Source organism: Uloborus diversus, chromosome 7 (assembly GCF_026930045.1).
Source record: "Uloborus diversus isolate 005 chromosome 7, Udiv.v.3.1, whole genome shotgun sequence".
Lineage (NCBI taxonomy): Eukaryota > Metazoa > Arthropoda > Arachnida > Araneae > Uloboridae > Uloborus > Uloborus diversus.
Window position 1 is genome coordinate 131508115 of NC_072737.1, and position 26445 is coordinate 131534559.

General features: G+C 32.5%; 1 long non-coding RNA gene across 1 annotated transcript; it reads right to left on the minus strand.

The window, feature by feature from the left end:
* Positions 1–804: 804 nt before the first annotated feature.
* LOC129225698 (uncharacterized) lies at positions 805–20739 on the minus strand. The gene is made up of 3 exons (XR_008580747.1): positions 20689–20739; positions 19053–19205; positions 805–4690 (listed from the first exon to the last, which is right to left on the minus strand). It is a non-coding gene; the product is annotated as an uncharacterized LOC129225698 (long non-coding RNA).
* Positions 20740–26445: the final 5706 nt, after the last annotated feature.

A 26445-nucleotide genomic window follows, 5' to 3' on the forward strand; every position in this document is an offset into this window, starting at 1 on the left:
ATTAAGTTGACTTGCCCAACAAAATATTTGAAGGTGTTTTCCTATGAAAATTATACGTGGGCAATGTCGCCCCCTTTAGCAGGTTGACTTTGCCCACCCAATTTTTCATTTTTTTTAAATATATCCAGCGAGTCAAAAATGAAATGCCCTAGCGATCTCGGATTCCTTTTGCCTTCCTCCAAACCGCAAAAAATTTCAATATTCCTGTATTCTTGCAGCAAGTACAAAGAAAATTGACTCTAAACTTGAAAACTAGACAGTGTCACCCTGGTTTATGGTAACAACTATTCTTAGTTAGCAATTTTCTTTCCATTCCTGCAGTTAAGGATGTCATCTAAAATTATTTAAGTAATATTTTAATTGCATATGTGTTCTGGCCCACAAGATTCATCTTAATATGAGGTGGGGCCCTCAGGTAAAAAATCTGATGTGGACTCCACATTACTTCCTTTTACAACGTCTCTGAAATAGATGTTTTTGTAAAATAATTAGCCAAATAAATAAGGCTCTAAATAACTTTAAACAGTTCATTAAAATGTAAAATAGTCAATAAAATTCATTGTTTATCTCTATTATGGCCAAGCCGATCACATTAACATCACCCCACCGAAAACTCACCCTGTTTCTGACACTGCAAAATATTAATCTATTCTACTGAAAGATATAGTTTTTAATTCCATAGAGAAGCCACCTTAGAGCAGTAATGTTCTATGTGGGTTTGGCTAGTGAATTCATCTTTGCTCTTCAAAACAGTTATTGAAGAATTTTCTCAATAATCCTGTCTTAAAAATAATTTCCTCAACATTTGGCTCAAAAAATTTATTACCAAATTTTATTCTTTACAGGATCAGACATAGCAGAAACAACTACCAACTTGAAACAAACATCTGTATATTGTGAACTACAAACACCAATGGCAACCGAGTTTTTAACAGATGGAAATAATTACACAGAACCTCTTGAAGTCAAATGTTTATTGGATGAAAATGCAGCATCAATTCCAGTAGAATTGATTTAGGTTTTTCTTTGTACAGACACGAAAAAATTTCTTGTTAGAATCTACAGTTGTGTAGTTTCACAATTACTTAAAATGAACATTGAAGGAATGTATTTTTTAATAAACAGCTCATTCAAGCCATATATAGCCTTGCCAAAACTCAATACATCATCAAATTACTGGGATCTTATCCCAGTAACACTTATGTATGATGCTTGTTTACAAATTATTTGGTCTATCCTTACAAAGTAATTTGCAAAGAAGCGTCAAATTGGTATAACATTCAAACAACAAATCAATTGCAACTAGTGTAAACATACTCAAATCCAACATTATTTGATACAAATTCCAATGAAAATTGTATTCATCAGGTGTTGTGGCACCAATCCTCTTTTTCAATGCAAGGGGGAAAAAAAGCTGTATGAGACTTGCACGAAAAAAAAGACAACTCATTCTCCATACTAAGTATGTTTGTATGCAATTTTCAAAGCAATTTTGTACTAAACAATGTGAGATGTGCCAATGAATATAAAGAGCAAGTTTTAAATCAAAAACAATGCCTTAAAATGTTTCAAAATAAACTGTCTTCGACTCAGGTAGCTAATTTTTAATAGCAAAGTTTATAAAAATAACATAATTTTACTTCAGTTTAATTATTTTGTAAATGGTTATTAAATAAAATAACCATTTACAAAATAACTGCTCAATCAAATTAAAACATTAACAAAGTTCAGTAGTTTCCCTAAAAAATTAAAAATTTACTGCCAGTTTTGAAAGAAAACAAAAGGAATGATGTGAGAAAAGAGGCAGAAGAGAAATACACTTCATAAATGTTTAATGAATATAAATTTTGAGGTGACTTAAATCAATTCTAAACATTAACAATGCAAGGCAGTTATCTTTAGAAATTTAACGAACTTTCAAATTTCAACATTAGAAACAATAAGTCATTTTTGAGCTGGGAAAAGAGAAAGAGTGAAAAATGATTAAAAAAAAGACTTTCAGCATGTAAAAAAATAAGCATGTAAAAACAATTAAGAATTTTAATTCAAAATTCTAAAATAAAGTAATCTCTAAAATTAAGCACTTTGAAATAAAATCTGCAAATCCTGGATTGATAGGAAAATTTAAATTTCTAGATTGTAAAATTTGAACTGTGAAATAAAAATTTTACTTTAAAACATGTACTCAGTAGTCCCTGATAGATAACTATCTCAGAATTTTTTAACTATTTTCTGAACGTTTTTCATTAGCAAATTTTACAAAACTTCCCATAAGTAGTGTATTACGCCTAAATTTCACATTTGTAAAGCTTCTTTTCATGTAAAATGTTGGTTTAAAAATCCAATAATGATTGGAGTTGATTTACAGAATCAAAGTTCCGTATTTTTTAAAAATTTTAGAATTGTTCAACTCATCTGAAACCTATACCTGTATGGCCAACAACAGTAGATTGGCAGGTATAGTTTTTTCATTAAGAGGGATGATGAATATATTTTATGTGCCAATGAACAAAGTTAATAAAAAATTCAACTTGTAACACTTGGGTCCATATTTTGAAAACAAAATTATCTTTTCAAAAGTCCAAAAGTAGTATGCAGTGCAAAATATTCATGTTTAAAATCAGAGTACAGTGAAACCTGCCCAAGACAGACTTGCTATAAATGGAAATCTGCCTTCACTGGAAAGAATGGCTCCTATGATTAATATCCTGTCAGCCCATTAATATTTTTCAGCGTATGATACCTGGCATGAAATAGAGCAGCTTAAATCTACCACTAGTGAATCTCCCACTTGTTTTCTGAAAGTAAATCTTCAATGGAAAAATATCAATGAAAATTCATGTGATTCTGAAATTTATTGCTTTACATGTTAGTTGAAAATCAAGATTTCATGACATTATACAAATTAACCACCAACATCAATTGGTAAGGTTGAAAAACACATTTCAAGTCACGAAGTTACTGGTAATAACAGTAGTGATGAAGACTAAAGATCAATTGTCTGGAGCAATGCATAAGACACATGCATGAGTTTTCATATAGTAAATGTACCCCCCAGAACTTGTAGGTTCTGTAATGGAAGCTTGAAGAACTATAAAATTGCATTACTACATGTACTACAAAGAGTACATTTGATTATTTTTAAAAAAAATATGTTTTACAATTTTTTTTTTTTTTTTTTTTTTTTTGAATTTTTTAAATACAAGTTTTATTTTAATACCGAGAATTATCCATACTTTCAAAAGGTAAGAACAATTCCCTTTTCTTCCACTTTTTTTGAAAGAGTAAATAACTCTGTTTGGTGGAAAACTGTCTAATATGTGAATTTCATCTGTCCCATGGCATTTTGGTTTATTCAGGTTTCACTGTAAAAATTGCACAACTTCAATTTCCAGAATGTTTCACATAGTTAGTTCAATATGTATGGTTAGTTCCATAACCCCAAAACATAATTTCAACATATATTAATGAAATGAGCAAAACCAAAACAATTTTTACCATTCACCGTTAACTACAAAAATGTAACATGACTGTTGAAGTGGCAGTGCAGAATACTAGGACATGAATTCAACAAACATGGCATAACATTTCTATTATCAAAAGCTCATTTAAAGTATGAAAATGAGCTACTTCAATATAAAACAATGGAAAATATTGCATTACCTAAAAAGGCGATAAAATTTCACCCTTACATACAAATATTGATAGCACCAAATATAACATAGCATGAAATACATCAAAAGTGTATTATTCCTTTTAAAACTACAAAGCATTAAAGAAATTTGTTAAAAACATTAACTACATTAAGATTAATATATATTCCTGAGTTCAACCCAACAAAAATATCAGTAGCAGTTTTAAAAATTGGCTAAAACATAGTTGATGTAAAGCAACATAACTACTACTTGTGCAAGACATCTTTTATAAATTTAGATAAAAATTTCAACAAATTTTATCATTAAAATTATACATAGCAAATTACAGTATCAATACATATTTAATTACCTATATTAAATTCCAGACATAAAATATACATTATTTTCAAATAGTATATGCTTAATGATTCATAAAACTGCATGATACTAAAGTTATCAATTCTAAAGTACGTACAATTTTTGAACATTTTCAAGTTTTCAATAGGATCGGACAGATTTTAAAACAATTTACTTCAGTGTTAGAATTCTATACTTTTTGTAAGAAACATTAAAAAAAAAAAAAAAACAATAAAAACAATAAACATTTAAAGTTTTGTTTTTAATACTTATATATACTCAAATTTCAAAATTTAAAATTAAAAGTTCAAACTCCAGTAGGATACAATCACTAGCAATATGAAATGATTTCCCATACGTTTACAGTTCGTTATTGCATAGATATATCAAACTACACATATAATTGCACAACTGTTTCAGTTTGCTGAATACATAATAGTGAGTAACTGTAAGATGTAAAAGGTATAAAAGAAAGGGCATTTCAATATATATTTCACTGTTAAAAAATTCAACACATTCTTACCATTGAAAAATTTACACCAAAAATGAAATGCCAATATGTACAAACAAATTGTTTGTAAATTAAAGAAGTCCATATATAATAAATTAATTTAATCTTTTGAGAGCAATGTCAGCAACAGAACATCAGTTCCATCAGGTTTCTTTATAGTTGATATTCCAACTTTATCACTTGTAGCCTGCAAACAAGCAAAGTAATTACACATTTTCCTAAAGACCAACATTTTATATAGATTTTTTTTAAAAATTGAAGTTTAAAAAACCAAAACATTTACTGCTAGTCCAACATTTGTATCATTCTCAACATTTTCATTCCTATCTTACCATCAGCTTACAATAACAAACAATTTTGTGCTGCCACATGAGCCTTTTTCTTAACTTGGTATCTCTTGCTCTAATCTTTTGTCTAGTCACATTTACCTTAATCCAGGTTTGAATAAAGCTTAAACACCCATCCAGAAGCACAAAAAGATTTTTTTTTTTTGTAAAATGTTTAGCTGACCCTATTACAAACAAATACCTAAACGTTCAAGCTTTAACACCAAATACCTTTTATTTTAATTCACTCAAATATTTTTGAGTAAAATTATGATACTGTAGAGAGACAAGAATTGGCATAAATTATGGGAAAATGCTCTTCAAATACCCTTTTAAAAAAATTTCTTTGCTAAAAGGCACAATTTTGGACATTCAAAACGTTAACTCAGCAAATGTACCATCAAAAAAAAAAATTTTTATTAATATTTCCATAAGTTTAAAAAAAAAAGGGTACAAATCCCAAATTGAATAATTTCTTGGTAATATTTTCCGCAAATTATAAAAGTAAAGAAAGATTATTTTGCAAACCATTTTAGAAACAATGTAAGTCTGAAGTTTGATTATGTCCAAAAGTTAAGATTTGGACAATGCTATTGAGAACTAAGTATACGATTTATATGTTTTAGAGGTATTTTTTGATCCGCAAAACCATTTTTTAATTATTTTAAACTGTTTTCATATGCTTCAATGCAGTATCTTTGAAGCAAAATCATTTTTCTTAAACATACATGTGAGATGTCCAAATTGTGATACGATCTAGACGTCGATATTTCTGTCCATTTATTCATTACTAGCAGTACCCGCACAGCGATGCCCGTGCTAAAAATTTAATGGAAGTTCATTGAATAAAAAATATTGATGCCCCCTCCCCCTCTAATGTGAAATAATCATTTATCTTTGTATAAAATGCATACACACCTTAAAAAAAAAAAAAAAAACTATTTAAGTTTCTTTGGAATTTAAAACTTTTCATCAAATCATTCAATTAGATTTACAGTTGCTTTAAAACTCTATTTAGTGAGTAAAGCTGTTTTTACTGCAATTTAAAATATTTCGCCAAATAAACAAAAAAAAAACCATCAATTAATATCTTTCATATGTAAAAATAATTCCGCAACTCTAGTGTTGTTTATCTCAAAACTTGCCCAGCAACCACGCTATCATGATCGAGCAGTCTAACGAAAAAAAAACATCCTGCGGAACATTCAAAAATTGTCGTCAGAAAAAAAAGAAAAAAAAAAGAAAATGTCGTACATTTCACTTGGATAAAAACAAATCAAAAGTTTCTTTTCTTTCAAAACAAATTGCCCAAACAATGAATTACATTAACGGTTGCCTTAAACCAATAATCCTCAGATGATTTTTCTTTGGAAATAATAAATGTTTCACCAAACAAACAAAAAGGTATAAAATCACATTAACAGTAGCTTTCAAATCTTTATATATTAGGACCTGCGTTACCCGGCTTTGCCCAGTCTATCTTGAGAATAAAAATTGTGTCAAGTGATATATATTCATCAATCTGGCTTAAATTAAAGAAAAAAAAACACCATGCAAAATTACCCTTCCAAACAATGACAACAGATATTAAAATACTTTTAAGAAATTAAAATGCGAATTTTAAAAGCGCAACCCATGAAATAAAATAAGTTTGAGAAATTAAATGCAAAATAAGGAAATAAACAGTGTATTCAAAAAGCGTAAATAAGAGATCTAGAGTAAAAAGTGTTGCTTTTTCCAATGGTGTCAAAAAGAAAACTGTGGGATGATTCCTTCACTTTTTATTGATAGATTCAATGAAGAAAGTAGTGCCTAAATTTCAGCTAAGCCTAAAAAAGTTCGAGCTAAAAACGCAAATTACTATTACGTTAGAGCATTGAAACAATTGTTTAGAATGCAGAAAATTCTACCCTTTTCAACGATACATAATATTAATATGTGAAAGTAATTGTTCACCCCTTTAACAGCCAATAATAGGCAATTTAGGTGAAATTTGGGCCTAAATTTTAATTAAAAGAAGAGTTATTTATTGGATTTTTTTCGAATAATAGTCTATGTTACTCAGTAAGAAAGCACCTTTCATATAGTGAAGGAATTTTTTAAATAGGTGCAGTGGTTCCGGAGATTACCTCGAACATATAAACACACAAAAATCGGCCTTCTCTCTTTATAATATTAGTATAGATTATAAATGATCTACTCTCTTATAACCTCGATAAAAAAAAGTTATTATAATGTTAATTTCTGCAATCCACTGGTATTTTGCATAATTAATAAGTTATGCATTGAACATTACATAAATAACAAAAGAAACACAAATTTGAGATTGTAACGAAAGCATTTAAGTAAATAAAATAGCAGCAGCTCATAACTCTGCAACATTTTGAACATGATTATCTGTTATTTTACTGATATTTTGGATATTTTTTTTTTTCAAATTAGGACAATAAACCGACAGCTAAACAGCAATTATTTAATAAATAATTTTTCAATGTTCTAATATTTAGGTATTTCTCTTCTTAGCACAAAAATCGCCAAGCGAACCTTGATTGGCTACAACACACAGTGTACGATAACCAAAGGATTACTTCAGCGGGGAATTCCGGTTTTCATCAACTGCGTCAGTTTTGGCGACTTTTATCACCTGTCCTGGCAAAATGAATGGGGGGGGGGGTTGCGCATTCTGCGAAACCATAACAAAAAATTTTTCAAGTATTTCATTAATACTCTACTTTTAATTGCAGAATTTAAAAATAGATAAAATTTTCATTGGAAAAGATCGAAAATTGTGAAGCTTAAATTATGATGATGTCTGAAATGTTACCTACTGGACAACTATGACCACAATCTGTTACCTATAGACCGATCATTAAATTTGCTATTTAATATTTTTTATAAATACCTGCCATTTTCTTATGTTTATATATGATGTTCTAAGTATACATACTATGCAATAAAAACAAAATTGATGTCAAATTTGAAAATTTTAAAAATCGCTCAGAATTTACTTTTTTGTTCCCACCTTTTGAGAACTACCCAAGAATTAAAGGGAAAAATACTGATAACAATAAAAAAGATACTTTTAGGGAGAACCTTTAGTTTAGTTGAAAATACATCCTGGCTAAACAAAGACCCACCTTTTATAAAATTGCTTTGGCAAAGATGAGTGAGAAAGATTGGTTCAAGAAAATCCTAACATCCATGATATTTTTTTCTTCTAAAATGTTGAGGATTAAAATAAGAAGAAAATAGTCAATGTTTAAAATTTCCCTTTCCTTAATAGGAAATTGCCTAGAATATATTTAAAAATATATTTTTAAAAAAAACATTTTATATTATGTTAAAAAGAACACACCACATTGTTATCTCAGATTAAAGTTACCAAAAAGTTTATTTTTTACTTTGAAGAGAACGAGCACAATCTATAATTGGGGCCAAAGTCCTAATGCAGCACAAATGTGGGTCTATCTGACCTGCTGATGAAAAGGGAGAGAAATGCTCAATGATAATAAAAGAAAAGAGATAAATATTTTTAGTGTGTCTTATTTCAATCTAGGAATAATGTCTAATATTTTACTCTAAACCCAGCTAAGGTTATTGAACTGCTTTCTTTTAGTAATATTTTATTTCATTTTTTAATAAACAATAAATAAATAATTCATGAAGAAGCTCATTTGTTATGCTCTTTATGTATTTTAATAACATTTTTTTTTTCTTAAATGCCCATTGGCCCAGATCTCTCTCTCATTTTGTCAATGTGACATGCTATTGCAAAAAGGTTGCCTACCCCTGACATACTTTCAATTTATTATGGATCGTTAAAGAAAAAATTGTGAAACCCAAGCTTCAAGAGAACTCTGGTTGAGAAAGACTCTTTTAAAGAAATTTGAAGCACATTGGTGAAACATAGCCATAGACATCTTATTTGAACCAACACCGCATATAAGCTTAGGTTCTTTCTTTTCCCTGCCAGATAAGTTAATACACAAAAGGACTATTCATAACAATAAAACGAGGAATATCTAAGAAAGGTACCAACTAAGGAATATTTTTCATAGCATATATACAGTCCCTAGCCAAATTATTAGACACACCATACAAATTTTATGGAAAACGCTAATTATCAGGTGATACTGTGCAGCTACATGGTTATTACGATGTACAATGTATTTTCATATTATTCACCATGTAAGTACCTACAGGTAACACCAATGAAACATTGTAATTGTAGGAAAAATATATATTTATAAAAGTTTGAACAAAAATAAAGAAAATGTAATGAACAGTCAATATTTTGTTGAGCCACCTTAAGCCGCTATGAGAGCTTTAATTCTGTGCGGTATGCTATCAATGCAAGACTGTACCGTCTCATGCATTTCAGGATGATGATTCCACACATCAACGATCTTTTCTAAAAGTTCCGTTTTGTCTGTAATTACATCTTTAGCCACTTCTCTTTTCTTAAGCTCTCACATGTTTTCAATTGGGTTTATCTCGGGGCTATTACGCGACCAATCCAACATATTTTAAATATAACAATACTGCACATAAACACGTCCAAAAGATTGTTTTTATTGAAAAACAACAGTGCGTCTAATAAGTTGACCAGGGACTGTATTTTGTTTTAAAAAAATTAAGAGTAACAAAACAAATTCTCCTCAGAAACATTTTAATCATGGAATAGTTTTTAAAATTTTGATGCACGGATTGACCTCTAATTAAAATCTTGAAATTAAAACAACAAATGCAAATTTATGTAACTACAGTAAGTGAGTGTGGACAAAAGTGTGGTTCTAGTCATTTCAAACCAAACTTTCCCAATACGAAAAATATGCATGTTTCAACACTCAAAGTTATGATTGAAAGCTAGATAATGATAATAAATTCTCTTCATGACTTAAGTCGCACTTTTCTTCGTTTGTGGTGTCATTTTCTTGGAATTTTCGAAAACTACAGGAATTTAAATTGTCCTTTCTGACACAGAAAAGTTATTTTGTCCTTTTGAGTGCATTTTGAAAGCTGCTTTGTATTTTTTAAAAAATTCTGTTATTTATGTTTACAACAAGCATCGAGTTCAACTGAAATGAGCTACCTAACGGATGGAAAAATCAAATACATTTACTCCATATGTTTGTAGAGAGATTTTTAGTTTGTGATCAGTTGTTTTTACTGTTAGTTTTACAGGGTTCATACTCAATTTGGATAAAAAATTTCCATGACTTTTCCAAGACTTTTTCATGACATCATAAAAATTTTCATGACCTTGTTACACGAAGAGAATAGTACAATTAAATGCCTAACTTGCCATTTTTTGGAAATGAGCTTTCGAAAAACTTTTATGTGATTGCCACTACCTCATTGGAGGGCACTTACGTGTGGCTGAAAAAATATCAGTGCACTGCAGAAACTAATAAATTATTCTTATTTGTCTTCATCATATCAATTCAAGTAAAGTAAAAATGCAATACACTGATGTTTAAATGTCTAACAAATATTTAATAAATGAGGCAAAATAGTAATGAATGGGACAAAATTTGAATGGGTCATTACTAAGTTACCAACAATAAATTTACTTCATAAAAACATTGCCCTTTGGTGTCAATAGTGCATCTACTCACTCGATGTAAATGAACAATATACTATATCCATTCATTAAAGTAAAGCCACGTTTTTCAGTTTTTTCAATTTTCTAAATCAGATATTTCTGCTGGCCACAAGGGGATCAGTTTTACGAGCTGTATGTTGGGTACCACTGTTTTAGAGTATTAGAATTCCCCTATTTCTATGTTCTATTGCCTGACTAAAATCTTCACTTTCTAAAGATTTCAACATATTAAGATAAACTCTGGTAAATTTAATAATGAATTTTTACAAGTAGTTGAAACAAACTTGGGTGCAATTCAATTACACTTTTTGAGGGGGAGCGGCAAAATCAAGGAAGTGCAAGTCCACTACTACAGAATATAAAATATAAAAAGTGCAGAATATAATGGTGAATTCAAAATTAGTGATGTCCTAGTAGTAAAATCGCATTACAAAAAAACGGCGAGCGGCTGTTACAGAAGCGGATGAAATTGGATTCCAAAACTCGGAATTGTTTCTGAAATTGATCAAGTTATATGCAATATTACTAAACCACTCAATATTTCTAGTGCTCTGTTAGATATTGTTACTTTCTTACCGCTCAAAACATTTTTTCATGACTTCAAATAAATTTCCATGACTTTCAATGAAAATATTAATTTTCCATGACTTTTCCAGGTCTGAAATTTGTCTAGTTTTTTCCCATGACTTTCCAGGATTTCCATAACCCGTGCGAACCCTGGTTTTAGCAATTTGAATTAACTTCCTTTCTGACCTTGCAGTAAATTTACTTTTCTTACTATGTTTCCTTACTCGAGAATAAAAAATTCCCATTTGAACTCCAAAGATCTTTTTGATCTACACGCAGATTCTAGCAAAATTTTTAGATTTGTAGCAATTTTATAATGTGTATAGTGATTTTCTTGGATACTACACTCTATGGCAGCTAATTTTCTAGGGAAAATATTACTTGCTTCACTCATGATTTCGGAATAATCCTTTGACAAAAGAGAAAAAGAACTACGATTAAAAGCTAATTAATGTTGCAAAAAGAATGGCTTTAAGAATAAAATAATACTGACGCCTACCCAAGGAAATAAAATTAAGTACTTGCAGACCAATCAGAACATTTTAAAAATTCATTTCAAATTTGATTGCTAATATACATTCTTTATGCAATGCAAAGATTTCCATAACTTTGAATTAAATGCTTTTCTTTTTAAAACATGCCAGCATTAAACAAAATAATGCCCCAAAACTACTCTAAAAAGTGAAAAATTGATTGGAACAACAACAAAAATTGCTATTTATGAATTATTGCAAGTATATACCAAATTATTCAAGAAAAACTGAAGAAATCACAATTATTCTAATAACTTTCACACCTCTGTATATATGGAGATGCAAAATTCAACTAGAATAGATAGCAACCAACCTGTTTTGGCAGAAAAAGAAGCAATTGGAGGATAGGGCAGGGGCGTAATGATTGAGTCGAGTTCCTTTTCCGGTCAAAGCAGATAATTTCCAATATTTTTGATTTGAACAATATATTTCATTAAAATATAGCTTTGTCCAGTGGCGGACTGGGTCCTCCAAGACTGTGTCTACCTTGACTTCAGAAGAGCACACAGGTTCGGGGGAGAGAAAAAAACGAAAGTGCATAGGTTTGAGGGCCGATGGGTGCAAACTTGCAAAGATGGGCCTGCACTTTTGCAAAGTCAGGGGCACCCGGGGGGTGCCCAGTGGCGGATGGGACAGCACGAACCGGCCCTGGCATGTACAGACCGGCCGGCCCTTTAAGAGTTACTCTTTGAAGAGGAGACGCCCCCCCCCCCCCAATTTTCAAATGTAAAAGAAATAATGGACCTAGCTTCTAGTTTTAGGAGGGAGTCATCACTAGAGTCTGATGATTCAAATTAGGAGAATTGTGTTTTACGAATGTGGAGAAAAAGAACTAGTAATAAGAACACTTGCAAAGTAAAAAGTTTAATATTCATGTAGATAATGGGGAATTCGAGGAAAATTTTCGAAATTATAGCTTTAAAAACGCACTGTTAAACTATTTTAAAATGATCTTGGACGATGTTTGCAGGGGGGGGCGGGGATTGGAGAATTTCTCAAGAAAATTTTCGAAATTAGAATCTTAAAAACGCATGTAAAAGCTATCTTTGGAAACACTAGAAGGTGTGGGGTTCAGGATTTCTCTCTAAGCAAAATTTCTCAATTGCAGTTCCCAAAGTGCAAATCGCAAATTTAGAAGATAATTGAGGCTTTTGGGGTGAGGGTATGTTTCTTGAAATTTGTTCTTTAACAAATTTGTTAACGATAAACTGAATCCTCCCCCCCCCCCAAAGACTGTCTCTGTAGGCACACCTTGCAATAACGCTTGAAGAGGGGGGACTTTTTATGTGATATCGCGTAAAAACAATGTATAATTGTAATGAACGTGCAAAACAAAAATTTAGAAGATCCTTAATGATATTAGAAGAGGATTTAGAAGCGAGCCCCAAGAAAATTGTTGAAATTTTCAGTTTCAAGAACATACGTATAGGCTATCTTTGATGGCGGAGGAAAATGGATAAGGTAAAGAATCTTCTGAGGAGCAGATGGTGTATTAGCTAAAAAGGAAGGTAGGGCTTCAAGTGGAGGACATGTTAAGCCATCATGGAAACATTAGCCCTGTGTTAAGATCAGCAGATATCTTCTGGATTTATGCCCGTCGCGAGATCACAAAAAAACCTTCTACCTTTTACACTTCCCGTGTATGAAATGGGCAGTCATTTAATTATTTCAGACTTATCTTAAATAGAGAGGTAAAGAATGAGTTCAGCTTCTGGGTTAAGAGCAAGTAGTTATAAAATCTTATCTAAGTATTGACAACCTGAACCTAATCGTAAATATAATATTCACTCCGGGGGTTTCACACCGGAAATAGTTTCGAGTTTGTAGTCTTAAACATGGGACTTGAGGCGATCTTTGGTGCTTTAGGGGAAGGAGAAATTTTGAGGCCTCTCCCAGAAAATTTTCGTGACATTGCAGCTCTAAAAACGCAGCTTTATACGGTTTTTGGTGATGATTCGGAAAGGAGAAATTCAGTGGCCGACGTTTTAAACATTTTTCTGATTTGTATAATCTTAATGCCTTTTAGGCGATCTTTGCAGGGGGGGGGGAGGGTTCATGGGCACTGTCCCGGTGATTTTTCGAACTTGAAAGCGCTAAAGCTGTATCACTGACTATGTTAAAGATAGGTTGACTAACTTTGTAAACTATTGTAATGTTCCACTCTAAAACGGCAGGAATAGACTATCTTTGGAAATGTTAGTAAGAGCAAAGATCCGGTGTCCCGAATATTTGCTCCCGAGATTTTTTTTTAAATTTGTTTCATTAAAAATACGTTCCAGAGTATCTTAGGTAATGTTATGGAATGAAGAGGCTCGGGGGTGCTCCCCAGGAAATTTTTTGAAATTGGAATCCAAAAAATGGGATTTCAGCTCTTTTTTAATAACGTAAAGGGGATCGACAATTTTTCGAAGCTAAAGCTTAAAAAGCGTTATTTTAGTCGATTTTCAATTACGTGAACGGGAGGAGTTTTCGGGAGATCTCCCTGAAATCTTTCGAAATTGAAGGTCATAAAAAGAAATTTAAAAAGACCTTTAATGATGCTGGTGATCATTTTGAGAATGCTCCAACGAAAATTTTCAAAGTTCAGTTTTAAAATTCAGTTTTTAGACGATTTTTGGTAATGTTAGTCAGTGAAGCTGTTCGATTATACTCCTTTGGTAATTTCGCGAAATTTGAATTAAATGCAGTTCAGGATAGTCTTTGCTTTGGAGCCCTAAAAATGAAGTTTCAGACCATCTTTTAGGATAAAAGAGGGAGGAGAGGGTAGGTGACCTCTGAAAATTTTCTAAATGAAGTCCTAAAAACTAAATTTTTGGTGATCTTTAAGGATGGAGTAGAGATGTTTCTGCAGGATTTAGGTAATCACTCTTCTGTAAACTTTTCGAATTTGAAGTCCTGAATAAAAATTGTAGGCTGTCTATCATGGCGGTAGGCAAGAGAAGAAGAGACAAGGTTCTGATTTGGAAACTCTTCCCCGGCACTCTTTCAAAATAAATGTTTTAAAAAACGTTTTCATGCTTTATGGTGGTGTAAAAGGAAGGGATAAGGTTCGAGGACCCCCCTCCTTTCCCCATTCTTGGCTAAGTCCCTATGTTCTTTCATTTAAATTGTTGATACAAGTTGTGGGAAAACCTCCCTCAGTATTTTTTTTTTCCAAGACCATTTTAGTTCTTTGGTTTTTCCATAGTGAAATTTTCAACTTCCAGCTTGATGTTTGTGCATGTTTGAAATTAAAGCTTTAGGGATTCATTAAAATAATCTTTTACCATTTTGGACTGATGTGGTACTTATGAGTGATACCGTAAGTTTTCTTTTCCCAACTTTATTTTATTTTAACTATCATGTCTCCTAAATCTCTTGATAAAAGTTTTGGTTTACTTTCGTTTCGTAGATTCAAACACTTAGAACTACTGGTGTGACTATTCATTACTATATTTCAAACTTCCTTTACAGCGTTTTAATTTTTTTTTTAGTCAAAACATGCTTTGGCGGCCCCTATGAAATGGTCATGGTTATTTATCTATCTATTTCTTGTATTAAGCTGAAGCTTGTCATGGGTTTGTGCTATGTACTCTCTACTGCATACTTTTTCGTCAAAAAAATGTTCGAAACATACATTTCAGCGGCCTTCAGTTAGATAAATTACAATAAAGAAACGTGGATGTTCCTAAATAATATTCAAAGGTTTAATTGCTAAATATTTAAAAGTTTCATTTTCTTTTAAAATTTTGCAGAAAATTACTTTTTTTTTCAATGGAATTCCACTTGAGGTTATTTTATTATTACTATTTCAATTTTTAACACTGAGAACGTTTTATATTTTCCTTGTATTTATTTATTATTAATAATATAATTATTATTATTTTAGTCTTCACTGAATTAAAATTTTCAGCCTCGGTTCGGTCGCCTCCTCTGGTGACGGCCCAGCCTTGACGTGTTCATTATACCATAAGATCCAGAGGCAGTTGTTATAGATCTTAGAAGGTCCTGGGCAGTTATGCAAAAAAATTATCTTATCGGCCCGACACACAGAAAATTATCTTATTACTTACAGCATGAGTTTGTAGAGTTATTGTTTTTGATATCTTAATTTTGCAACCTTTGCTTTTCTTGCAGCAATTTTCTTATAAATCGTTGAGAAATGTACCAAATTATTATGATATTGCCATAGATTTTTTTTTTTAAGAAAGGAAGAAAGAACGAAAAGAAAAGAAAAGAAAAACTTTTTTTTCACTATTTAATACTAAAATTCAATGCGGCCCAAACAGAGGCGGCCCACCGGGCAAATGCCCGGCTGCCCGACGGGCCCATCCGCCCCTGCGGGTGCCCCTGACTTAGCAAAAGTAAAAAAAACTTATTAAAAGTAAGTCAAACACAGGAAAATTAGTACAAACCATGATCAAGAAAATTTTTAGTTATAAAACTTTTTACTGAAAGAAAACAGATTATGGACAAAGCAAAATAGGGGGGAGGAACAGTTTTCTAATTCTATCCCCATCATTTTACGTCACCAAAGGCAGCCTAAAATTGCATTTTTATAACTTTAATTTTAGGAAAACACCAATTCTCTCCCAAAAGTCATCGAAGAAAGCAAACAATTTTGTTTATAGGACATCAACTCTAAATATTTGTGTAGGAGCGCCCTCGAACCACCCCCATCTCACGCCCGTTCCCAACATTTTGAAGATAGTATAAAATTTCAAATATTTGCCAGAGGAGATTCCTCAAACCTAATTCAATCACTCAGCATTAGGGGTCCTACAAATACATAATTAGAATTTTCATTAAAAAAAATTTTCGAGGGAAAGATCTCCATAACCCCCACCTTTACATCGCATCAAATCGTTTAAAATTTTATTTTTAGGATCTTTACTTCAAAAACTTTCCTGGAGAGTGATCCTGATTTCAGCCTTCCTCCTACCTTATTGAAAATAGTCAAAGGTTTTATTTTTAGAACCACAACTTTGAAATTCTTTCCTGGGAGCGCCCCAATTTCAGCCCTTCTCAAGTATTATTAAAATCATCCAAAATTGTGCTGTTAGGACCTCAATTTCGAAACAATTACGGAAGAGAGTTACCGAAACCTATTCCTTCTTGTAATGTCATCAGAGATGGTTTCCAATTGTATAATTTTATTTTCCATTTCGAATCCTTTCTGGGGAAAATGGTTAAACCCCCACTTGTGAAAGCAATTTTCAACATTTTTTATTAATTTATCTACAAATTTTGAAGATAACACTAGTCAACACCAAAAATGCATCCGGCTCAAAAATAGCTATTTCCGAAGTATATCGTCTCGCTAAACACACAAATTACCATAAAAAGTTGAGAATCGCTCTAGTTTTGAAGATACAGAGCCAACTAGGATAGTGAATTCTCACTAATGCTCTTTTGTCCTGGCAGATAGAAACACCACCCATGGGACTAAATGTCTTTTAAACTTCGACCCCAGGTTGAGATAGAAAATCTCTCTATATGAAAACCAAAATGGACCTCAAGAAATTCAAATTCTGAGAAGAGAAATGGCCAAAATCAGCCTCTAGTAGATCTACCCATTTCTGCTTCCACCCAGGGCTGGCAACAGGGGGGGGGGGGGGCAAATGCATAAGGGCTGGGACTCACAGCGGCAGACGAAATTAAAAACATCCCAGTGCTTAAAATGGACATTGAGTGATTTATTTTGAGCAATTCTGTGTTGTTTATAGAAGATGAATTTAATTGTTAACTTTTATTAACTAATTTTTCTAGTATTTTTATTACTAGGAGCCCAGCTACTATCTAGGGGCCTGGATTTCTTAATTGCACAGGGGACCGAGAATTCTGTCCCCGGGCCTGTTTCACTCATGCTCATTCCTACTGGGAATAATGAAAAATTTCGTAAAAGTTGTGAAAAAAGATGTTTTTCAAAAACCTTTGAGGGAAATGGGGTGGTTTCCTTCAGTCAAAAGTACTACTTTTAGTCATTGAAATAGATAGAATGAGCAAAAAAAAATAACATGGGGGACCAGAAAATACTTTCATTTTCCCCAACAGTTTTTGTTAAATTAATTTTTTAAAATGTCCGATTTTTCAAACAAGGCGTGGTCTTGATGACGTCACAAGTGATGCACTTTGCCGCATCTTTCTACTACGTTTCCACGTTATGATAATCAAGCAGTGAATTAAAATTGCGCTCTACGCTTGCTATCAACCATATCGTTGCCAATACACGTAAGTAAAGATGCAAATTAAATATTTTGTTTTGTGAATGGCAACATTGAATGGCATTTCATCATTTGTGATAACACACGACAGAAGCATAAACAATGAAAGCGTGCCGATTAAGGTAATTTTTTAAAAATATTAAACTTAAATAAATTATTTGAAAATTGGTCAGATCCTATGATTTTAAGAAAAAAATACTTTACTCTTTCAGAAAAAAATACTTTAAAAATTTTAGAAACGACCCCATTCCAAGATATATTAAAGCTAAAATTAAGGAGAGAATTTTTAACAGCCCTTCAAATATGGGCAGTTATGAAAATCACTGTTTTTGAAAAAAAAAATTGCGAGGGGAGAAAAAAACACCAAGGAAGCATTTAAGGATGTATTACAAGTATTTATAAGTATCACAGAAGAGGAAAACTAAAAACGGTTGGTTAAACAAATTATACGGAAGTTCTGTGACCATTGATGAATCTCTGAAACTCTATTTTGTTCACTTCTTCCAGGATATTTTGTTTAAAACTAAAGCTATGAGCAGTGAGCATGAGGAAAAGTTTCATCAAGATATCTTTACAATGGAACACAGATATCAGGGTCATTGATCTGCGTTAATGCTCACCAAATGCTGCTGAACTATTATAAGAGATGGTCCTTTGACATACAAAAAGCAATCGAAAATGAAGCATTTACAGTAATAAGCCAAAAGCAACCACCTTTTTACGAAAAATAAGCATTGTTTAAAAAAAACAAGACCTATTTAATAACATTTGTTGCACAGGATTTTTTTTTTTTTTTTTTCCATTTTTAATGTTACCTTTAAATTAATGTGTGGTTGCTGTGCATCTTTCTCCAATGGGCTTTTTTGTATCTTGAAAATAAGAGCTAATAAAAAAATCCATTACCATATTCGTTGTTCTCGACCCAAAATTAGTAAGAATTGATTGTTTAAAACCAGGGTGCATAAAAAAAATTCTTTTTTGTTGACTAGTGATAGACAATGTTTAATATAGATATTAACAATTTTCAGCAAATGCACATAATACCACAAATGTATCTGCACACTGTGTGTATGAGTGCATCTATATTATGTCGCTATGCTGCTGAGAATGAAAAAATTCCCATTCAACATTTTTGTCTTTAGATTCAACACACATTACACTTAAAGGCAGTTATAAACATTCAAAGTAATTCATGTAAATATAATAAGAAAATGAAAATTTGCAAATAATCAGATCACAATAAGGCATGCTTTAGAAAGAACTATTTTCTAACAAAAATAGATTTAAGTAAATTTGAATTAATTCAAAAACATACCAGATGCAAACAGGCAAAAAAGTATCGACAGACTTCCCAATGCTCTTTTCCTTCGCAAAACTCGGCAAAAGATATGATGTTCTTATTGTTGTCTGTAAAATATTTCATTATTCTGTGTCCATAAACATGAACTTCAAATGGTTCTCTTTCACTCTAAAAAATTCATAAAACTTGTCAGGAATCATTGATTTTTTATCATCAAAAGATGAAAAACCTAAAAAATATTTCAAATTTCACCTTTTAGAGAAATTTTATATTATTCCATGAACATGAACAACACAAATGCTTCTCACGTTAATCACATAGTTTTACCATGGGAAAAAAAATCTAAAAATATCTCATGTTAGAGCTTCATAATCATGTTAAAACTTTTAATAAGAATTTAGTAGTTAATGATGTGAAATATGCATAGATAAAAGCTTAAAAGAAAGTGAAAGTGATATTTTAATATGGTGAAACAAAGTAAATTATTTATTCGTTACAGAAAGTTGGTTGCTGCTTCAAACCAGGTCTGTCATTCCAAATTTTTCCATGGGGAGTCAAAAGGTACATATTCAATGTATACTGAATTAAAAAAACAATGAAAACCACATCCATGTATATGTACAGTCGAATCCCGACTTACGTGAGAGATGTGTTCCAAGACTCCTTGCATAAGTCGAAATTTCGCATTATGGAAAAGGGTATATCTTTTTTAATTGACATACCCAATTAATTTCGATACTTTTAAACACCTCTCAAACTGTTTTAGGCCGTTTTTTAACTATATATTATAGTTTCTTACATAAAGAGCTGAATTTTTACCGCATTTTTGAAAAAGATGAATTATTCAACATAATATACCGTTACGATGCACAAAATCAATCATCTAGGACTTAAATTACTGGAGATCAGAGACGGTGATTGGGACAGAAAAGTGGAGGAGGGAGCAACAAGAAAATGAAAGGTAAAAAAAGAGAGAAAAAAAAAACAATAAAATACTGCTGAAAGGCTGGTTTTGAGAGCATATGTGGTAATTGATGTAAATCTAACAGCTTAACTCACGTTTTTCTTAAGATTTTGATCAATTATGTACACAATAACTTTCCCTGCAGAAACACTCAGACATGAATTAAACTTACATTATTTCCCCCAGAGATATGTCACAAATACTTGGTAATAACTTCATTAAGCAAGTATAGCTTGTTTAAGTATAACATTTCATTTACTAATATCTAAATAATAAATACATAAACTAAAAGTTACTGCTTGTGCTAAATAATGTTTCGTTAAGAGATATACAAAGTAAAACAAATAATTATGATCTGAAAATATTGACATTTCTGCTTTTAATAGTATTTCTAGTTTTGGTTCCCAAACTAAAAAATAAAATGAATGATTGAACCATAAAAAGTGGGGGACGGTTGCTAATCCAAGGAATAAATAACACTAAGATGTCCTACTGTTGATCTGAGGCGACTAATAAAAACGATAGTGAAAGTTTTTCATCACAAATATTTATTAACTCTTCATAATCTATGTGCTGGCTCATTTCAAATTAAGTATATGCACAAAATGAAAAAATATACATAAAAGTAATTTTATCAAATTAATAAATAATGATAAAAAAAATGATGAATGGAAATAAATAACTTACACTTTTCAGAAGACCTGGCATGATGAAATCCAATAGTCTTTGTATTCCTTTAAAAAAACACAATGCTTTAAATATAAGATAAATAAGTTTTGTATTTAGTTCATTATTCATTTTTTTTTCTGGCAAACTTTGGTTTTAGGTATAATATTTCATTTTGTTTTATAATTTGACAGCAAAATCAATTTCTTAGTCATTAATCAAGATAATAAACAATAAATCTGGATGATAAAAATCTAGAAAATTATCAAAAATAAAATTTTTTAAAAGGCTGAAATTTTTATCATTTTTTATGTAAGATTTTTGTAAATTGGTAGGCAAGTAAAAAAGAATGCACCACATCAACTTAATTCCTGACCATGCTTTTAACGTTCCAAATAAGGCTTCTTATGGGCCATTCATTATGTAAGGATGATTTTGACTATTTTTGCCTCTCCCCCCATGTAAGGCTACGTTAGATTTTTCACCCCCAACCCCTATCCTTACATAAGATTTTATTTAATTTTTCAGAATAATAAAATAATTTTACATCACTAGAATCAAAATTCAACTCACTATTATAAAATTCAACCTTTTGTGCAAAGAAATATTTAGAATCTAGACTGAATGTTTGATATTTTTTTTTTTTTTGAATATGATGCGATAGTACTAGTTAAAAATGAAACATACCATACATAGTACGATATTTTATGTTATATTATACTATTCATTCTTTGTCAAACAAATAAAAAACAGCTCATCCTGATAACTTTTTACTTCCCAGACGCAAATGAAATATAATCTGTCAAACAATTTGACCGCGCAATTTCAAATGTATAAAATATCAACTTGGGAAATACTAGGTCAGACTGGGTTTCAACCCCCCCCCCTCTCAAAATAACAAAGAAGGGTATGTAGATATTTTTCAATGCCCCCCCCCTCCTCTCGGGAACCTTACGTAATTAATGAATGGCCTCTTATCTCTTATTGGAAATAAAAAAGCCAAAATATCTGCTTTTCTGACACTACTTGTGCAAGCAAAGAAAAATTTAATTGGTGATATTAATTTAAAAAAAAAAAAAAAAAACGGAAAAAATGTAAATGTAAAGGGAAAATGTTGTAAGAAATTAAGAATATTAATACAAATGGAGAATAACATGATTTTATATACGTTTATTGTTTGTTTAATGTTATAGCTCAATATGTATAGCAGCCAAAGCTTCACCTCATCACTTAAATTTTTACTGTCTTGCACTTTTCAAGTACTTTCAGAAACTGCTGATCAACTTAGATTTCAATATGAAATGAAAGAGTTAAAAACGTGCAATGCTCAGCAAATTAAATATAAACTCAAAAAATTAAACTCCTAATGGATAAATAAAACAAAAAAAATTCTCACACAAAACAAAAATGCATTGTGATATAAAAGAAATAATTTTATTTCACTTTATGCCATATCCACAAATATGTTGATGTTTGGAAGCTTTAAATAAATGCTTTGATAGCAAAGTAAACATTTCGAAGAGTAACAATTTAGTTTCCCCCGTCGCTCCTTCAGAAACAAGAAAAAAAAAGGAAGAAAAAACATCGAGTCTTTTACATTCCAACCATAACCTATTACAACTATGTCTAAAACTGTCATACAATTTCAACAAAAGATAACCGACACAATAAGTTGAATATCTTTAAAAGAGGACGAAATTCAAATGATTCCATACCACACTAACTGTCAGAATATAGGCCTAAGTTGTAAAAAGCTAAATTTATTTCGAATATTGACGTAGAAAAGAAGAATGTTTTCAAATATTTAAAATCTGTGAACCTTAACAGCAGTCGATTAGCTTATTTACCAATGTTTTGACAGCCGATTTTTAATTTTTGATAGAAGTTGAAGTGACTTAAGTTGATGCCTTCGCTTTTAAATTATTAACATGAGAAAAGAAGGAAAAAAAATTTTCTGTTAAATTTACAGCGCCACCTGCATTATGTAGCAGGTAACAGCCTAGGAGCAGGAAATTAAGGGAGACATCATCTGCAGAACCATGGGAACGATGGCTTGGGTATATTCGAACAGAGTAACCGGAATCGAGGGGGGGGGGGGGCACGTCGACTCTCTTTGAGTGCGTTCGACGAACCTCACCGGTCGACCGGTGAGTAACCGAATGCTAATCGCAGCGTTCTTGAGAGCTACCGGCTAACTGGTTGCTCGTTGCTCCCGATGTCGTTTTATGAGCCTGACCGGTTGATCTACCGGTCGACCGCAACTCTAGCTGGTTGATGGAACCACGTGACATTTTTGACCAATTATAAGTACTTTCCACCTGCGTATTATTCATCTGCGTTACGTCTGCGCAAGTAACCGGTGATCAACCGAAAGCGTTCGATGAAGCATTGGTTCGTGAACGATCAAAACATGAAACACGACCGGTTTGGTCAACACAGACTTGTGATCTCGCTAACCGCTTCCAGACAGCGGTACGACAAGTTGCTACTAGTAATGGGCATAATCGAGTTCTCATAATCAAATCACTCGATTATTCAAGATCATTCAAGAATTCGATTACCACGAGTTCTCGATTATCGTATCTCGAGTTCTCGAGCGATGAACTTCTCGAGTTTTCAATTATCACTTTCCGAGTACTCGAGCGATCAACTGCTCGAGTTCTCGCTTTGAACTTCTCGAGAAGTTGAGTTCTATCGAATGAACCTCTCAATATAGTTCGACTTCTGATAGGAGTGCCCACCTAGGGAGGGGGGGGGAATCCTGGTGCAGACTGCGCCATTGACATTTTTAGGAGTGGGGGGTTTCTAAGAGGTATTTTTCTCATTTTGGGGGAGTGCGCCCCTGACTTCATGGTAGGTGGTCATAGCGCAGACTGCGCCATTGAAATTCCTAATGGACGTTAGTCTTCTTTAAGGAGTATCTTTCTTGAGGGGGGAGGGTTTTTGAGGGGTATTTTTTCAATTTTTGGATAGGAGAGATCTTTGCGATATTTGGGGGGGAGGGTGCCCGACCCCAGGGCGGGTTTTCACCCCTACTTCTTACGTTTTTCAGTTGCAGGGGCTGATCCGTCATTTACGGGGTCAGAGGGCTGGCTTTGAAAAGTTAATGATTTTACTTATGAATGGGAATGGTTTTTGTTGACTTCCGAAAAAAAAAAATTTGCATTAAAACCCTTTAACCCTTCCCCCAGAAAAATTTGGAGTGACGGGCTACGCTGCGGTGACAACAAGGGAGGTGGGTCATAGCGCAGACTGTGCCATTGAAATTCTTAATGAACGTTAGTCTTGTTTAGGGAGCATCTTTCTTGAGGGAAGGGAGTCCCTAATTTTAAAATGCGTGCCAACACACTTGAGGAATAGATACCCTTGCGATCTAAATTGTGTTATGATCAAATAATTGCTTCTAGAATGTTTCACTCGAATAGTGTTATAATTGAATGTATAATATGTAGAATATGTAGAATGCATGATTATCAAATGATTCTTTGGGATGATTTTTGGTAGTCTTGAACCAACGCTCGGACATGTTGGAACAAAGATTAGACAATAAACAGAGAGTTAAGTTATCCGTTCTATATTTAATACATAAATCAAAATTGGACAAGTAACAGATTAAGAGGAATTCCAGAAGAAAGACTTACCCCCTGTGGCTAGCCCGCACGAGTCGACACCTGTTGGTCTCCCGGTCGCACCCCGTCTGAGTTCTCCTCTCTCTACTCTCTCTCTCTCTCTCGCCCTCCGGGGCTCGGGGTTGCTCGAAGGAAGTGAGGGGGGTTCCGAGCTCTCTCGTTATCTCTTCCTTGGCTCGTGTCTTCGCGACAGTCTGATATGTTTTGAGCGAAAGGTGTTGACGAATGAACACATGGACGGGTCTGTGGGAGACACCTGTTATGTGTCCAGGTGGTGGAAGTAAAGGTTGGGGGCCGTTATAAGGTTCTAACTTGAGAGGCATCAAAATTAAAATTATCTTCCAGGTAAAAAGAGGGAATACTTAATTTGAAAACCTGAGGGGACGTCTTCCCCCTTAGGTCCACCTTCGACTATACCATTAGGTAATGATACAAGTGTAACAGGCAATAACAAACGTTTTAGAGCCCAAATATTCAGATTAATGCAGACACATGTTTCGGAGTTTCAAGAAAACCCTTTTTGCAATGCAAAATAATGAGATTGTGGATGTAAGGACATTACTGGATGTCTTTAGGTGCCATTCATTAATTACTTAAGGGTCCCGAGAGGGAGGGTAGGGTCGGAAAAATGTCTATATACTTTGGGGGGAGGGGGGTTAAAACCCATTCATACACAATATTTTCCAAGTCGATGTTGTACATTTGAAATCACGCGGTCAAGTGGTTTGACAGGGATTAATACTTCATTTGTGTCTGAAAATAAAAAATGTATTAGAATGAGCTGTATTTCATTTGTTTTACAAAGAATGAATAATGTAAAATATAATAAAAGAATCGCACTATGTATGGTCTGTTTTATTTTTAATTAGTATCACATGATATACAAAAAAAACATGCAGTCTAGATTCCAACTTTTTAGTAAGTATTTCATTACACAAAAAAGTTTAATTTAATAATAGTGAATTTAGTTTCGATTCCAGTAATGTTAAATCCGTTATTTTATCATTTTGAAAAATGAAATGGAATCTTTCGTTTGAATAGGGGGAGGGGTTTGAAAAATCTTACGTACCCTTACATGGGGGAGGGGGGTCAAAAATTGCCCAAATCATCCTTACGTAACTAATGAATGGCCCCTTACATGCAAAGCTTACTATTTTGTTGGAAAAAGGGTACCTTAAAACTCCAAAAAACGTTTCTGCAGTACCAGGGGTAGAAGTGACCGACATGTCACATATAGGACATTTTCCACACAAAATATAGGACACATTATATGAATAATTTTGCTATGAAAAAAGAAATACATATCATATATTATTTAGTTATTCTTATCAATGATTTCGCTTAAAAAAAATTTCAAACAAAATTATAACTTATATCTGAAATGACTTTCCTGTAGTTGAAAGAAATATTTTTGAAAAAAGTGTACTTTACAGACTAAATAACTAAACAAAATTTGCACAAAGAAAATTTTTTATTTTTTTTCTTTCCCACTCATGACCCAAGTACTTATTCCACTGCTTTTTGATTTTATATTTAAACTGAACCCTTTACCACTTGTATTAAGAACAAACAGAGCTTGAGAAGGATCCTTCTGACGTTTTTCAGAGTTTTCTTTATGCTTAAACGTTTTAGCACGCAGCCTCAATTGTGAAAATCCACTATTGCTTATGGGCACTGAACAGTTGCAAAAACGGCAAAAAGCGGTAAAATTATCTTTTCCTTTAGTGCACCATGCACCAAAATTTGTACAATTAATATCCTCCTGATTCAACCATTCCACACGAAATTTTGTTGAGCGATGCAATTTCGCCATTATAATTCTACTTTTTACCACAAACTACGTTTTAACATCATAAGGAACTAACATTCCACGATCCCAAAATTCCACAAAAAAAAAAAAAAAAAAAAAAAAAAAAAAGATTGCAAAAAGAAGATTAGAACATTCCAATCAGAAAATGCACTGAACACAAAATATACCAACAAAAACCATGATGGAAAACAAAACAAATGGCAGTTGCCCCCCCCCCCCCTCCCCCCCCAACGCAAAATTCTAAAACCAACTTCAGATTTAGTTCTCGAAACTCCACCCACTATAGAGAGACGTCACATTGCTGTAGCCAATGAATTAAGATGCCTGTCGTAGGGTTTA